Source organism: Tachypleus tridentatus, chromosome 13 (genome assembly GCF_004210375.1).
Source record: "Tachypleus tridentatus isolate NWPU-2018 chromosome 13, ASM421037v1, whole genome shotgun sequence".
Lineage (NCBI taxonomy): Eukaryota > Metazoa > Arthropoda > Merostomata > Xiphosura > Limulidae > Tachypleus > Tachypleus tridentatus.
In genome coordinates this window covers 167,129,539-167,144,519 of record NC_134837.1, presented here as the reverse complement: position 1 = coordinate 167,144,519, position 14,981 = coordinate 167,129,539, and the positions used below count along the sequence as shown (strand labels likewise).

Below are 14,981 nucleotides of genomic sequence, written 5' to 3'. Positions count from 1 at the left end.
ACAAAATAAAGATGAGCAAACAAATAGAGCGTTTCTTGTGTGCTTGTTAATTACAGTGATAAGTTTTATTGAACCTGTCAACAAGCTATAATTCCGTTCCTACTAATAATAGGGGTGAATGTATTCTGACCTTATAACTGAAACACTACCCAGGGAAATTAGTACTAGATTGACCATAATCATGCCATAATTTGTTTGGAAAAATACATAGTACATTACGTGTATATATATAAAATCCAGTTTATTATGTCATATACAATAGAAAATTAATTGTAGTCCAGGAAGCTGACTTAATGTTCTTGTTATAATTAATTGACAAACGTATATATATATATATGTTCACAGACCTACATCTACCCACCCACCCGTATATATATATGCACACGTGTGTGTGTGTGCTATGTATATGACTTGTTTCTTTTCACTAAATATTGAGGTTTGGGTATGTTATATTAAAAGAATTTCGAATGTGCAAAACAGCAAATCACGTGACAACTACAGCCGATAAAAAGTTGCAATGGTACGGTATGTATCAGAACTGCATTTTGAAATTATTTGGCGTTATGTGAATAATGTCATGACAGGGAAAAATGATTTATTTTAGGATGGGCATATAACAATCCGTTCCGACTAAAAATATTCCAACACTCAGATACAAAAGATGTGTTTAAATGGGGGATTTAGATTTATGGAAACAGTCTGATCCCCTATATTTAATGGCTTAAAATAAAGAATTATGGATCAACTTCGATACCAGCACCATCCAGAGTGCGACCTGCAAGAATCTGTCCTCCAGTAAAGTAAGCAAAGTACAACATCTTGCAGAAGGTGAGAATCCATCAACTCAAAATCACTGGTAAAAAAACTGTCCCCGTAGCCTAGGCAACAGCACGTAAAATATAAGTAAAATCTTAATCTGAGAAAGGAGACCAATAGGATGAGAGCTCATTAGAATAAGGCTTTCATCAATACCCTCGTTTAACTGTCGCATACTTCAAGCAACCAGAGAATGAAATGGAACAGCGGTAAGTCTTCGGATTTACCATGCTAAAACCAGGGATTCGATTCCTCTCGGTGGACTCAACAGATAGCCCGATGTGGCTTTGATATAAGAAAAACACACACACACTCGTTCTATTCTATACGAAGACATACCAGTAAATTCTTTTAACGCAGCGCCTATATATATGTGTGTGATTAGACCATTAAAACCGTTTTTCTCGTACATGAGATGGGTTATGGAAAGCCAGCAGGGAGGCGTAGTGCGTTTTTGAACATGATTGCTTAACAAAATTTTTTTTTTTATAATTAAAACTACGCTGAAGTGCTATTGTGAAGATACATAGTCCTAATTTTATTTTTTCTAAGCGCTAAACTGCACAACAGATTATCTGAACATGTCAACAATTCTTTAGCGTTATACCGAACGGGCGTAGCAACAAAGACTGTAACTACGAGTTGAAGCTGGAAAACGTCTTTAATATAACGTATTTAACCTTTATTTATTTTACCAAGTTACCAAACAAAGACTGTAACTACGAGTTGAAGCTGGAAAACGTCTTTAATATAACGTATTTAACCTTTATTTATTTTACCAAATTTCATCGCTGCTGACACAACAAGCTACATCCCTTTGTTTCTTTTGGTTTATTACAAAGAAGTTTCTTTGTGTGCGTTTTCAAATTAAGCACGAAGCTATAGAATAAGCTATCTGTGCTCTGCTCACCACAGGTATCGAAACCCGGTTTCTAGTGGTGTGAGTCCGCAGAGATATAACTGTACCACTGGGCAACCTGTCACAAGGAGAAAGCAACAAGAACTTGTTATATCAATTGTTTGAAATAACACTAAAAATTCGTAACATTGTGTAATATTAGGCAAATATTTTGTTTGTTTGAAGTTCGGTACAAAAGCTACACAACGAGTTGTCTGTGATCTGCCAACCAGGTGTATCGAAACCCAGTTTCTAGCGTTGTAAGTCTGCAGACATGCTGGCGTGCCACTGGGGGCTATTTTAGGAAATCAGTGCTTTTAAAACATAAATAATTATTTTAAATAATTTATGTTTGTCTTGCAGTTTTTTCATACATTTCTTATGTAAATTTCATAAACTAAAAAAGCATAACATGATTTTAATATAGTTTAAAATAAAGGATTTTTTATTAATGTTTCATAAAAATCGTATAAATATATTTTCATAATAAACATATTTAATTATAAGTTGTGACGTTGGAATTAAGAAAAAGCCTACAATTAAGAAGATTTGACTTGTTTTTAATGATTTATCATAGCTAACACTCTCTATACAAATTTGTTGTTCTATATCTTAAACCATAGCAATTAAAAATATATAAGACGAATGTATTTGAAAATTATAAAGAATTTTTTTACCACAGTAAAACCTACATTATTTATAGGGAGTCCTATAAATGGCAGTTACTGCAGGTTACAAATTATTAGGGAATATTTATTAGGAATAACACATTACGTGATATTCCAAAATTTGAGAAACAAAATGTGATCTATATTATTTCTGGGAAAATGCGCTAAAAAGTTGAGAAGAGAAGGTAAAAGAATTCTTATGGTTTTTTAACGAACTTGCAAAAGTAGTTTATTGTCACAATTTGCACAAAAACATTAAACACATCATGTAGGACCGTAATATCAAGGGCCTTCAGCTATCATGGTAAGAAGATAAGGCGCACACACACTTTTAATATTAGGCCTTACCCACATTGTTTATCATTTAATTTTCGACTTAACCATTTCTACACAGTCTAAATGTTTAAATTACTGTGTTATTAGCTTGGAGACAAATAGTATTTATTATTCTTAATTAAGTCTACGGATTTACAAAGCTAAAATCAGCGATTGTAGTTCCCTCGTTAGACTCACCAGATAGACCGATGTAGCTTTGTTATCAGAAAAACGCGCACCATTGTTACGTATCAAATTTATTTCGGACGAGTCTCCAATTTATAATGTTACGTATTACGATTTCCAATAACTAGAATTTTAATTCACAACTTAATTAAATGTTAATATTTGTTAAAGTTACGATATTTGCCAACAATATTGATATATATAATTTTCTCTCTCAAAACAAATGTATTTTAATACAGAAACAAAAACAATACAATTTATAATAACGGTTATTACTAACAGTTATTATAAATAATGGTTTATATATGACTTTTACTAACTTACAAACAATACTGAGTCTTATATTTGGTCTCAATTTAATTTTTTGTTGATGCACTTGTACATTTCTTTTGACGGCTAGTTAGTTTTAAGCACCTGTAAATTTTCATCCACGATAACATCTAATATCCTCCTAGAAATACTAACGTTAGAAGTTGATTCACTGAGGTTGAACGGTTTATAATGTTCGAAATCTATAAACGTTCCTGGTCAATTCTGTAGTTTTTTCCGATTAATAAGTGTTAATTCACAATTATGACTTCCGAGGATTATAAGAATACTGACTGTAGCTGACTAATAATAATAGCTGTTTCTCAACAAGTAGGTTTTATATTCCAGGCAGCTAAGATTCTCAAACTTTCAACAATATTCGAAAACTCTTGAGCAATACACATCCAACAATATAAGTCATATGCATCAAACTGAAACACATGTAGGTATTAAAATAAACGTATAACGATAAACCCGTTACAACCATTCATGCTGGCGTACTGATGTTAAGAACTATGAAAGTTTTAATTATTAAATGTTGTTTAAACTTTTCATTTCTGGCGGGTAAATTAATAGATCTATAAGTTTCACGTTTTGAGACTTAACTTAGAAAGATTTGGATAAAATTGTCTTTGTTATATGAAACAATAATTCATTATTTTAAAAGACTGTATAAGCTGTCGTTTTTATTTTTCAAGTAAATGTCGATATATGATATAATTTTTTTAGTTTTTAATGCTTATAAATAAATACATATAGTATTATTATTCCATGAGCTATTCTGAATATTACATAGCTATTTCAACTACTTAAAAGTTGTTTTTTTTTATTTTTTATGTTCTTGATCATACATACCTGAAAATACATTAAAGAAACTTTACAGTCTGATGAAACTAACGGGATAACAGTTAGCAGTTTTATTTTTAAATGAGCTGTGTCATCCAATCACCATCAAACGTGACAGGTAGATGTAGCAATATTCCTTTGGAACGAGAAACTTCGAAACTCTGTGTATTTTGTGTCCAAAATGATATTCGGTGTTCTTTTGATTAAATGCATTTCGTGACCATGCAAACACTTATTCCCACATGTTTGTTTGATATAGACAACACCGTTCGTGAAACACAGCTTATTTGGTAATGTGATAGTTAGCTTTCGTGAGTTAAATTATACTTGTTACTCACTTCGTAAAATACCTGGTGGGAATGAAAACGCGATACGCAAACATATATGTTAGACAGTTTCGTCAGACACAATATTGCTCGTGACCAGCAAGGCTCTGGTCATTCCTTTTATGGAAGCTGGTTTTTTTTTCTCTCTTGAGTTATGTTCTCGATAATGAAATTCCGTTTTTTTGAACGGGTGTATTTGCACATTTGGACTGCGATTTTTCACAGAGTACGAACATGAAAAATAAACAAAAAATTATCACGGAAAAATCAGCTGCTTGATAGTTTTGGTTTGGTTTGAATTTCGCGCGCAGCTACACGAGGGCTATCTGCGCTAGTCGTCCCTAATTTAGCAGTGTAAGACTAGAGAGAAGGCAATTAGTCATCACCACCCACCTCCAACTCTTGGGCTTCTCTTTTACCAACGAATAGTGGGATTGACCGTCACATTATAACGTCCCCATTATAACATTTCAAGTTGACTCTGTCTGATGTGGGCAGTTGCTTACATGAAAATATACCAAGTAATAGCAATAGGTCAATTTCAGTTTTTCTGTAACAAGACCTGTTGACATGAAATTGGAAAGAACATTGAAAACATTTCAGTTAGATTGTGTCTGGTGTAGAAAGCTTCAAATACGGCTTTCCACTCAATGCAAGAAAGACGTCAACGTTTCAGAATATTGCGTAAGTTAGTATTTGTATCAGTCATGAACAAGACATGTAAGTAAGATAAAAAATATTGTAATTCTACTATTATGATTAATCATATTTTGTGTTTTAAACCATAAAAGTTCCCGTTGCTTATTCTTATTAAAATGGTGATTGATAAGAAAATTATGAACATAAAATGTAGCTTCCATAAAACCCATATAAACTGAGTAATGAATATCAAAACACAAAATATTAGCATTAATTTCTGAAACTTATTTGTTTATATGTTGTTAAGCACAAAGCTACACAATGAATATCTGTGTCCACTACTAGTATTGAAACCTGGTTTCTAGAGCTATAAGCCTCTAGACTTATCGCTGAACGACTGGGAGTAATTTTCAAAATAACTAAATCTCACAATTATGTCTTGTGTGTGCCTTGATATCTCACAATGGAAAGACAGGCGGTGTTCAGAAGAGGGTCTTACTTAGCAGGTGACCCTAATAATCAGACACAAGGTTCATGGACAAATAAATGAACCCTCAAATGGTAATTAGTTTAGTAATTCAAGTTGGGCGTGACAACGGAAGAGGCGGGGCAGGGTTGATTTTAGAGAACCAGATGACCATCCTGGAACCATATGGTAATTTCGGGGAATTCCGTGGAGTGTAACTACCCAAATATGAATATGAATGCCTGAACATGAATTGTTTTCAAAACTCAAATAAACTAAAAAGTGCTTGCCTTATATCGTTGGCAGTGAGGAGCAGATTTTAACGAACTTGAAATTCTCATTGTTGTTATTGTTCACAAATGAATTCCTTAACTTCAGTGTGTCTGCTGGTTTTACCACTTCGTGTTCAACACACATTTAGAGGGAACTATCGTTCATCCTAACCTTCTGTTTCTTGCACCACTTTCTACTGAGAAAATAATCACATATTCTTTAAAGAAACAGATTTGTAAAGGAAAGACTGATATAAGTTGATTAATAATACTTTCTAACTTACAAAGTAACTTTTGTGTGCATTACCTTTTAGTCAAATATTATTATGCCACTTTATAAGAAATCCCTAAATCTTTCAAATGTGTAAAATTGGAAAAATACTACTAAAATAAAATTAATGTTATAAAATTATTTTAATAGATATCGCATAAGAGGGCGTGTGTTTTCTTATAATAAAGCCACTTCGAGTTATCTGGTGTGCTATTCCCACGGGAATCGAACCTCTGATTTTAGAGTTGTAAATCTGAAAACTTACTGTTGTTCCACCAGGGGACATCGCATAAGTAAAGCAAAGAAATACAAGGAAAACACACTCGATAAAATTATGTTTTAATTGATTATTGTGTGAGGAACCACACGAGCTGTGAAGTAAGCAAACATAAACTTGTAATTTTCTGTATGAGAATCTCATAAGATGATAGCTATTGAATTAGTAAACACAAAGTTAGATCGCTTAGTCCTTGGTTAGCAAATTTCCCGTTGTCATCATTCTCACCAAGCCCCGTCATGACCAGGTCGTTAAGGCACTCGACTCATAATCCGAGGGTCGCGGGTTCGAACTCCCGTCACACCAAACATACTGGTCCTTTCAGCCGTCGGGCCATTATAATGTCACGATCAATCCCACTACTCGTTGGTAAAAGAGTAGCCCAAGTGTTAGCGGTGAGTGATGATTACAAGCTGCCTTCCCTCGAGTCTTACACTGCTAAATTAGGGACGGCTGGCGCAGATAGCCCTAGTGTAGCTTTGCGCGAAATTCAAAACAAACCCTTTAAACTATCTAATTTCTTCTTTGATCGTACTCAATCTGTTTCCTCTGATTATGCATTGTTGCTTAACGTCAATATATCCATTTTTCCAATCTTTTGCGAAAGTCGACAGGATAAATGGCAGACCAAACACCTTGACATAATTTTTTACAAACTCTCCGCTCTACATGAATGATATTTCCCAAGACCATATTTAAACAGACCAAAGACACAAATGTTCATTGAAACCATATCCAGGGACGTATCTGGCATGTGGTAACATGGTAGAATCGGATACATATGAACTATTTTTCAGAAAAACAGACATTACTTTCAAGGTGTAGCTTGAATATTGCGAACTTTTGGCAAGTGAGTCTTTTTCAGTTTCAAAGCCTTTTCATTATTATTTTATAAGCGACACCAGGAAGCACATCCACCTTCATCGGAAAGAGTTGGAGGGTTCTCTTTCATTACCATAACTTTGTGAATGAAGGAGTTCTTTGAATTGTACACGTTATGTATTAATTACAAGATAATCTTTTTGTGAAATTATTTCACAAAATTATTAGTGTAAAATAAAGCATATACATTAGAAACATTTCAATTATCAACATTAGATATGAATCTTTTTCATAGCATTTAGAAAAAAACTGTCTATAATATTTCCCATTGGGTTAAACCTTTTGAAAGATTCCATAATTAATGTAAAGTCTAAATTATATTACAATTCTGTGCTGTTATGAATTTTGACATTTCTTCTTTTTGAAATGAGATATTTTGAAAAAATTATCAAAACACGCTGACAAAATCACCTTCAATTCTGTTTCTGTCTCGTTCTATTTTTATATTGGCAACTTAATTTCTGCCTTTCTTTTAAACCTTTTACTTTGAATGAATTCCATGTATTATATTATAGTTACTTTCAAATCCAGTGTGAAAAACTGATAAAAAATAAGTAAAAACGACTCATTTACTTTATTAAGAAAACATGTGTTTTTCATTTATTTAGCAAAGCCACCTCGGGTTATCTGCTGAGTCCACCAAGGGGAATCGAACCCCTGATTTTAGCGTTGTAAATCCGTAGACTTACCGCTGTACTAGCGGAGGACTTAAGAAAACATAAGCACCCAAGCATTGATTAATCGAATTAATTACAACAGTCACAGTATTTTTGTTTAAAATTTTAATTTTGTAGGTGTATGAACCACATGAATTAGGAATCCTGGAATCAATAAAATTATGGATTCATAAAGAATTTAGTTTTTAAATAGTTAACGAAACGTACTTGAAATGCTGATAAAGTCCGGCCATATTGGTAATTTTACATTTGAGGGTTAAAATATATTAATATGCTGTACTTCGATGAGACCCGGCATGGTCAGGTGGTGAAGTCACTCAACTGGTAATCCGAAGGTCATGGGTTTGAATCCCCATCATACCAAATATGCTTGCCTTTTCAGCCGTATTGGCATTTTAATGTGACGGTCAATCCCATTATTCGTTGGTAAAAGAGAAGCCCAAGAGTTGGCAGTTGGTGGTGATGACTAACTGCCTTCTCTCTAGTCTTACACTGCTAAATTAGGGACGGATAGCGCATCTAGCCCTCGTGTAGCTTTGCGCCAATTTCAAGCAAACTTTCGGTAAGTATTTATTTTTGCTTGCTAAAGAAAAAGCATCCCCGATTACACGCAAGCCAAACTGTTCAGTACCTTACCTGTCAGTAACTAAATTAACAACACCCTGTCATGAAACAACATATCAGCTCGTAGCAATCTACAGTCGGGTCTGTGGTTAGCTGCTTCGAAGACCAAGATCAGCATCCTGTAAACATAATTTTTACGGCACGCGGTCCACTCTGGTGTCTAGTGGCTCCGTATATCTGGTTCCTCGTCTCGATGATCGTGACTGACGAAAGCATGAACGAGGATGAATACCCGTAGCGGTAGTTCTACTCTGAAGACCAATCAGTGACCTGGTGGAGAGGTGGATCTTCAAGTAATGTTACAAAGTGTGTGAACTGACCTGCGACAGTGATACACCAGAAGAGAAATTTTGGTTTCAATGTTTCTGCAATGTGTCAAAAAACCTACAGTTCTTTATTAAACGAATTTAGTTTTAGATTAAACATATTTCGATAGTAATGTATTTCAAAATGAAAAAAAAAGTTCAATAATTTAACACATCATTCTAAATACTGCCTCTGTGAAAGATTAACGTTTCGAAAAGCATTATATATGTGTATATATATTTATATGTAAATAAACTCAAGCGCAAATAGTAATGTGTGAAAAGCGCCTAAGTTTCTAAAAAGTAATAATACATTGCTCATTAATTAATACATGTATACGGTACGATAAAAATATGATTGTTATAAATGAACTGATATGAATATCATTAAACTAGCTTGTTTAGTACACTCTTTCATCAGCCAAAAAGCTTCATTTTAATAATAGAACATTTCAAAGTAGCGTTTTAACTACAGCTGCTCATTATGCTTAGAAGACAACCAAATAGTGAATTCGTAACGTGGATAAAAGATTTGAGTAAAATATTGGCTGTATCTACAGGCCCTGCATGACCAGGTGCTTAAGGCCCTCTACCCGTAATCCGAATGTTGCGAGTTCGAATCCCTGTCATACCAAACATGATCACCCTTTCAGCCGTGGGAGCGTTATAATATGACGGTAAATCCCATTATTCGTTGGTAAAAGAGTAGCCCAAGAGATGGCGGCGTGTGGTGGTGACTAGCTGCATTCCCTCTAGTCTTACACTGCAAAATTAGAGACGGCTAGCGCAGATTGCCCTCGTGTAGCTTACAGATTACGAGTCGAACACCTTAACACACTTGTTGGGCATGCCGCGCCCCTTAACACGTGCAATATATTCAACTCCAAGAATGTTTTTTTTAAAATGATTTGGTTCTTTAGTTAATGAAACAAGTATAGTTACCAAGACATAATGTGTTCGAACCTTAAAAAAAAGTTCCACAAAGAGGACATTAATGTATCAAACTGAAAGAAAACTGAGTATTCTTTAATAGAAAGCTAACGTAGCAAGTTACACGAGTATACTTTTACCATTTGAAGTGTCATCTATATCCAGAATTAAAAGCAAAGCAGCACGTTGTAAAAAAAACCACGCGTAGTGACTCCATCTGTGCAACATTTATTTTTAATAACTACGATCCATCAATATTAAAATTGCGTTCACAATATATCCATAGAATAAAGCGTGTCAGTTAAGACTAACGTCTTCTTCTCCAAGCAGTATCATGATTAATGAATAGGTGTTCCGTCTTCTACTCCTATCTTGTCCATCAACTAACAGATGAAACCAAGAAAACTCATTAACGCAATAGTTCAACTTTTCTGCACGTGATTTAGACAGACTACTTTGACTTGTCATGTCGAATGACTGGAGAGAACTGCTATTTGTCTTAGTAATTACAATAGACCTTAAGATATAAACTACTACCAATGAGCATGTTATGTTAAAAACATGTGAAAAAAATATTTACCAAGAAAACAACTGAAATGATCTTCAGTTATAATTTTTCAAGAGAATATTTATTTGTTAATTTTCGTTTTATTAACAACTTCTTATAAGTGAAAAAAAGGTCCAAAACGAATAGAATTCGATAACATTTTTCTGATGGTAATAGTTGAAAATTAGTGATGGTTACTCAATAATATTTTCCATTCTTTTTAAGTATAGTGATTAAGTTTATGGGACTGATCTGCATGCATTCGAAAATATACAAATATCTCGAATGTAATTTTATTTAGATTGTTTTTAAGTTACAGTTTCCTTTTATGATTTACATGTATGATTACAGATTGCCAAAATTAACAAATTTCATTATTTCTGCATAATGAAAGTATTATTAAGTCTAAAGCACATGAGCGGGCACGTGCGAGTATTTAGTTATCCTTCACTGACTGTTAATCCGATAATTTGTAGTTCGCATCCTGTTGCTTCAATAACGCGCTCCGTTCTTTGAAGTCAAGGGGGGGGTCTAAGTAAGAGTGGCAATTATATCCTACTAATCAGTGTGATAAAAGTAGCTCAAGAACTGTAGGTGATGTTGATTAGCTGCCTTCTCTGTAGCCTGTCAGTTCAGAATTAGGGGCAGTTAAAGGCAGACAGCCTTTTGTGTAACTTTAAGAGAAAATTCTGAAACTAATAAAATAGTAGTTTTTTATATTAACCGTAGGAAACGTGTGACTCTTTCTATAATTTTTTTCAGCGTAGCTTTAACGAGTATTTCTCTAACACTTTGGATTAATTTCTCTTTTCCTATATTACTTAGATTTTGAGAAATAGACATTTATTTAAGGCATCAGTAGCATAAAGCAACTCTTTGAAAAGTACTATATCACAATACAGAATGTTTTATTAAAATGCTGTAATACCCAGAACCACAGAATACCAGGAACTAGTCTAAACGTATACCTCACTAGCCCACCTAATCAGACAGGATATTGATGAACCTTTGCGAATCGTATTTTGCAACAGTAGTTTATTTGTTCGTAGTCTGGAAAGAAGTCTAAAACAGTGAAAAGGGAGCCGTTTGATACAAGTTTAAAATTAAAATCTACTATTTTAAAGACGAAAGACAAGCATCATTTAATTACAGTACTGATTGTTAGAATATCCGGTATTGTGTTTATTTTCTAGTAAAGCACTGTGCAGTATACATTAGAAGATATATTATTGATTACTTCTACTGAACCCAGTAGTGAAAAAAAATTATACAATACAATTCCTAATTGGTATGTCTAGGTTCGTAAGTTGTAATTCTGTCTATTTCTGTATTTTTGAAATGCTGAGTTACTAAAATGACGGTAAACTGTTTGTTATTCGTTTAGCTTGATATCACTTGTAAACTAATGGTGCTCATTTTCTACAATATATAAAATATTATAAATTAGTCTTGCAGTCTCCTCCTTTTTAAACGATCACGTGCTTTTAGCAGTTCAAAAAACTTCGCGTCTTGCATTTAATATCTATGTTTTTGTACGAATGTATCATTTTTATAAATAGGTATATTATAGATCTTTTGGGACTTCCGAAGACAATTGGGTAGGTTTCGAATGAGACTTGAGTGAAAGTACACACCATCAGTTGAATGTTGGTAAGTTTCCTGTTCGTGTAACTAAAAGTGATCTTAGCTCTTCAAACAGAACGTTCTTTTTCTAAAAACATCCGTTGATGGACCACTTAGGTTCTGCCACGGATCAGAAGCAATCATTTAAAGTTTTGGTAGTGTACCAAAAGCAGCAGGATCTATAGAAACTAACTCACTTAATTTTCCAAATCTCGTATAGATTTGTGTGAATGTGTGCTGATAGACAGATGCCGTCCCAAGTCTATAGGAAATAAATTGATGGGCATTCAAACCACAACGCAGTAAGCCAGAAACTGGTTGTGGTAATTGCGCCTGGTCACGCAGTTCAAGAATAAATTGCTGTCTTGCGTGACCACAGTAATATTAACTTATCAGTACTATCTGTTTCTGCAGGGACAGGCATTGCCGGTGTCAAAGTGCCTTTTGATTTAAAACAGAAACAGTTGGATAAGAAAGTCAAAATGGTTAAACAACATAAACTTACATAAATTAAACTATAGACGAGAATAACAAGTAAAATAGATATGCGAGAAAATAAAAAAAAAACAAACTTGATAGAGACAAAGAAATAAAAGAGATATAACAGAAGAAGAGTTTGACAACTCAATAATCAGAGTCAAACATCTCGAAAGAAAAAAATTTATAGACATAGAAAACAACACAAATAATATTAGTAATTCGGAACAAAATAAAAGTAAACTGATGAATAAAAAGAAAGCAACGTTAACAATTGAACGACACTATAAAAACAAGAGAAGTGAACAATAAAAAATGGAACAGCCACATATGTTAAAGAAAGAGTCTGCAACAACATGCAGAAGGAAAGCTCAGCAAATGAATAACGGAAGTGGATATCTGAACAGCTGGGTAAAACAGGAAATATTATAAACTTAAAGATAGCACAGAAAATTCAAAATGATAAACAACAAAATTAAACAAAAAGCCAATTTCACCGATACAGAACAGCAATGAGAAAGTTGAATGTCTTGATAATGAAAGGAAATAAAGCAAATATATTTGTGACAGGAGAAAAATATAGGTTTAAGTAGGAAAGCTATGTAACCGTCGTAAGGTTACGTATATGAACAAATAATGAAACTACAAGCAGTGTAATAAAAAAATAAAATAAGAACAGATACTTATCAGTCCAAAATTAAGATAAACAAATAACTAATAGGAATTTTAAAATAAAGAAAAGTAGACCTAGAACATATAATACAGTAAAAAGCAATTAAATCGAGAACTAAAAGATAAGTTAAAATACTAATCAAGAAACGTAAACAAAAGTAGTTTTCCAACAGGAAGAGCCTAGAGTCAGGTATCATTAGTTGTGTTTGTATAGAAATCTATACATAACGTGGTATTACTCGTATAACGTAAACAATATCATTTGCAGTTATGAACATATAGTATTCTTTGTTTCTTACTTAAATTTACCACAAGTAATCATCCCGGAACCTGGTACTGAATCTCAGGTTTAATTAACTTTTTTTACTACGCAGTATGTCTCGACATACATAGGGTTGTGATAGGTAAAGAGTTTGGTGTTGAAAAATAAGGCTATGTTTCAAAACAAGTAAGTTTGTTGATGAAACACAAACTGGTATAATATAGAAAAAAATGTTTGCTAGTTACAATAAATTAATCTTATCATTTGTACGATACAATAACGCCCCATGGTTAACGTGTTTGTGACTGGTGATGCGCTTACTTTGTAAATTTTGAATGTATTTTGTCTGTTTCGACAATGGGCCACACAAAGTATTAATGTACCTTGAGGCACCAGTATGTAACGTACTCTTTTATCACCATTTCACGAATCTTCGCTACATATTTTGAATTACAAAGGCATGTATACCTTGATTATTTTTATTGGATTTAATGTTTATAGAAACCTTGCTATCAGATGGGGCTGCACATTGAATTGTTTAGTTTGTCTCATTATCATTAAATCTGAAAGTCTGACGATAAACAAGAAAGAAAAATAGATAAAATAACGAGTTGATACGAACAAACAAACAGAGGGATAAACGGAGAACATTTTAGAATTATAGTTAACACTAAAATTTGTATGGTTTATTCCAATAATTCAATTTCTCTTTCCAGTCTTTTGTTTCATAAGAGAATAGTGTTTGAGAGGATTATATGCAGTTGTAGTTGACCACATTTTATTGTTCCATTGCAACCTTGTGTTCTGACCATTTGAACTCAAAAGTTGCTGATATTTCCGCCTCTTCTAAAATGTCCACTGAAGGACATTTGAAGTTAGCCAGGGAACTGATTGGAGATTTCTTCAGAGGTTAGAGGCTAGGCGCCAAAATGGTGCTAGTATATGTCGTCATAGTTGCCAGAAGCGGCTGAAATGTGTGAGATCAAATGGTCAGTCCTAAGTCGATGCAATAGACTTGTCTGGATATATACAACTGACTAAATTAAATCGGGGATCACGTACTCTGTCGGTTCCAATTTATTGATCTTGCCAGTGATGTCAGACTATAAGTTTTACTTTACACTCTTATGGTCTTTACGATTAGACATGAAACAAGCTGAAGCAAAACGTACTGCAGAAAACGAAAGTTCAGACGATTTTTTTCTAAAGTTTTATTATTTTGTTGGATAACAAAAATTTCAGTTAGTCTTTAATATGTGCCTAGACCCATTGTTTATAAACTATGCTGTAGACATGAGAATATTTTAATATGTGCCTAGGCACATTGTTTATAAACTATGCTGTAGACATGAGAATATTTTAATATGTGCCTAGACACATTCTTTATAAACTATGCTGTAGACATGAGAATATTTTAAAATAATCAATATGATTTATGAAAGTACAACAGTTCACAAAGTCGGCCGATAAAGATATTTGAGCAGATAGCCTTCGTGTAGCTTTGCGCGAAGTTCAAAACAAACCAATCAAGATATTTACTATTTCTATTACGAAGTCACTATCTGGTGTTAATTTAGTAGAAACAATCGTTTTATATTACTTGTGGTTTGTAACTTCAATGACCTGATTATTTAACGATTTTAACCATTAAAACAAGCAATGTTGCAAGTGTGCAATCACAATATAAACCAGA

At 33.4% G+C, this 14,981-nt stretch overlaps 1 protein-coding gene across 8 annotated transcripts in view; it reads right to left on the bottom strand.

Moving 5' to 3' along the window:
• The window catches only part of LOC143241031 (transmembrane protein 45B-like), a 242,523-nt gene that overhangs the window by 101,448 nt on the left and 126,094 nt on the right, over positions 1-14,981 (bottom strand). For 2 of the 8 annotated variants that reach the window (XR_013022148.1, XR_013022150.1), the window contains one exon: positions 2,265-8,792. The exons of 3 other annotated variants lie outside the window; for them this stretch is intronic. The gene's annotated coding sequence lies outside the window, so the exon portion shown is untranslated. Of the gene's footprint in view, positions 1-2,260; positions 8,793-14,981 lie in introns of those variants that run through there. 3 more of the 8 variants (XR_013022149.1, XR_013022152.1, XR_013022151.1) reach the window with 3 other exon arrangements.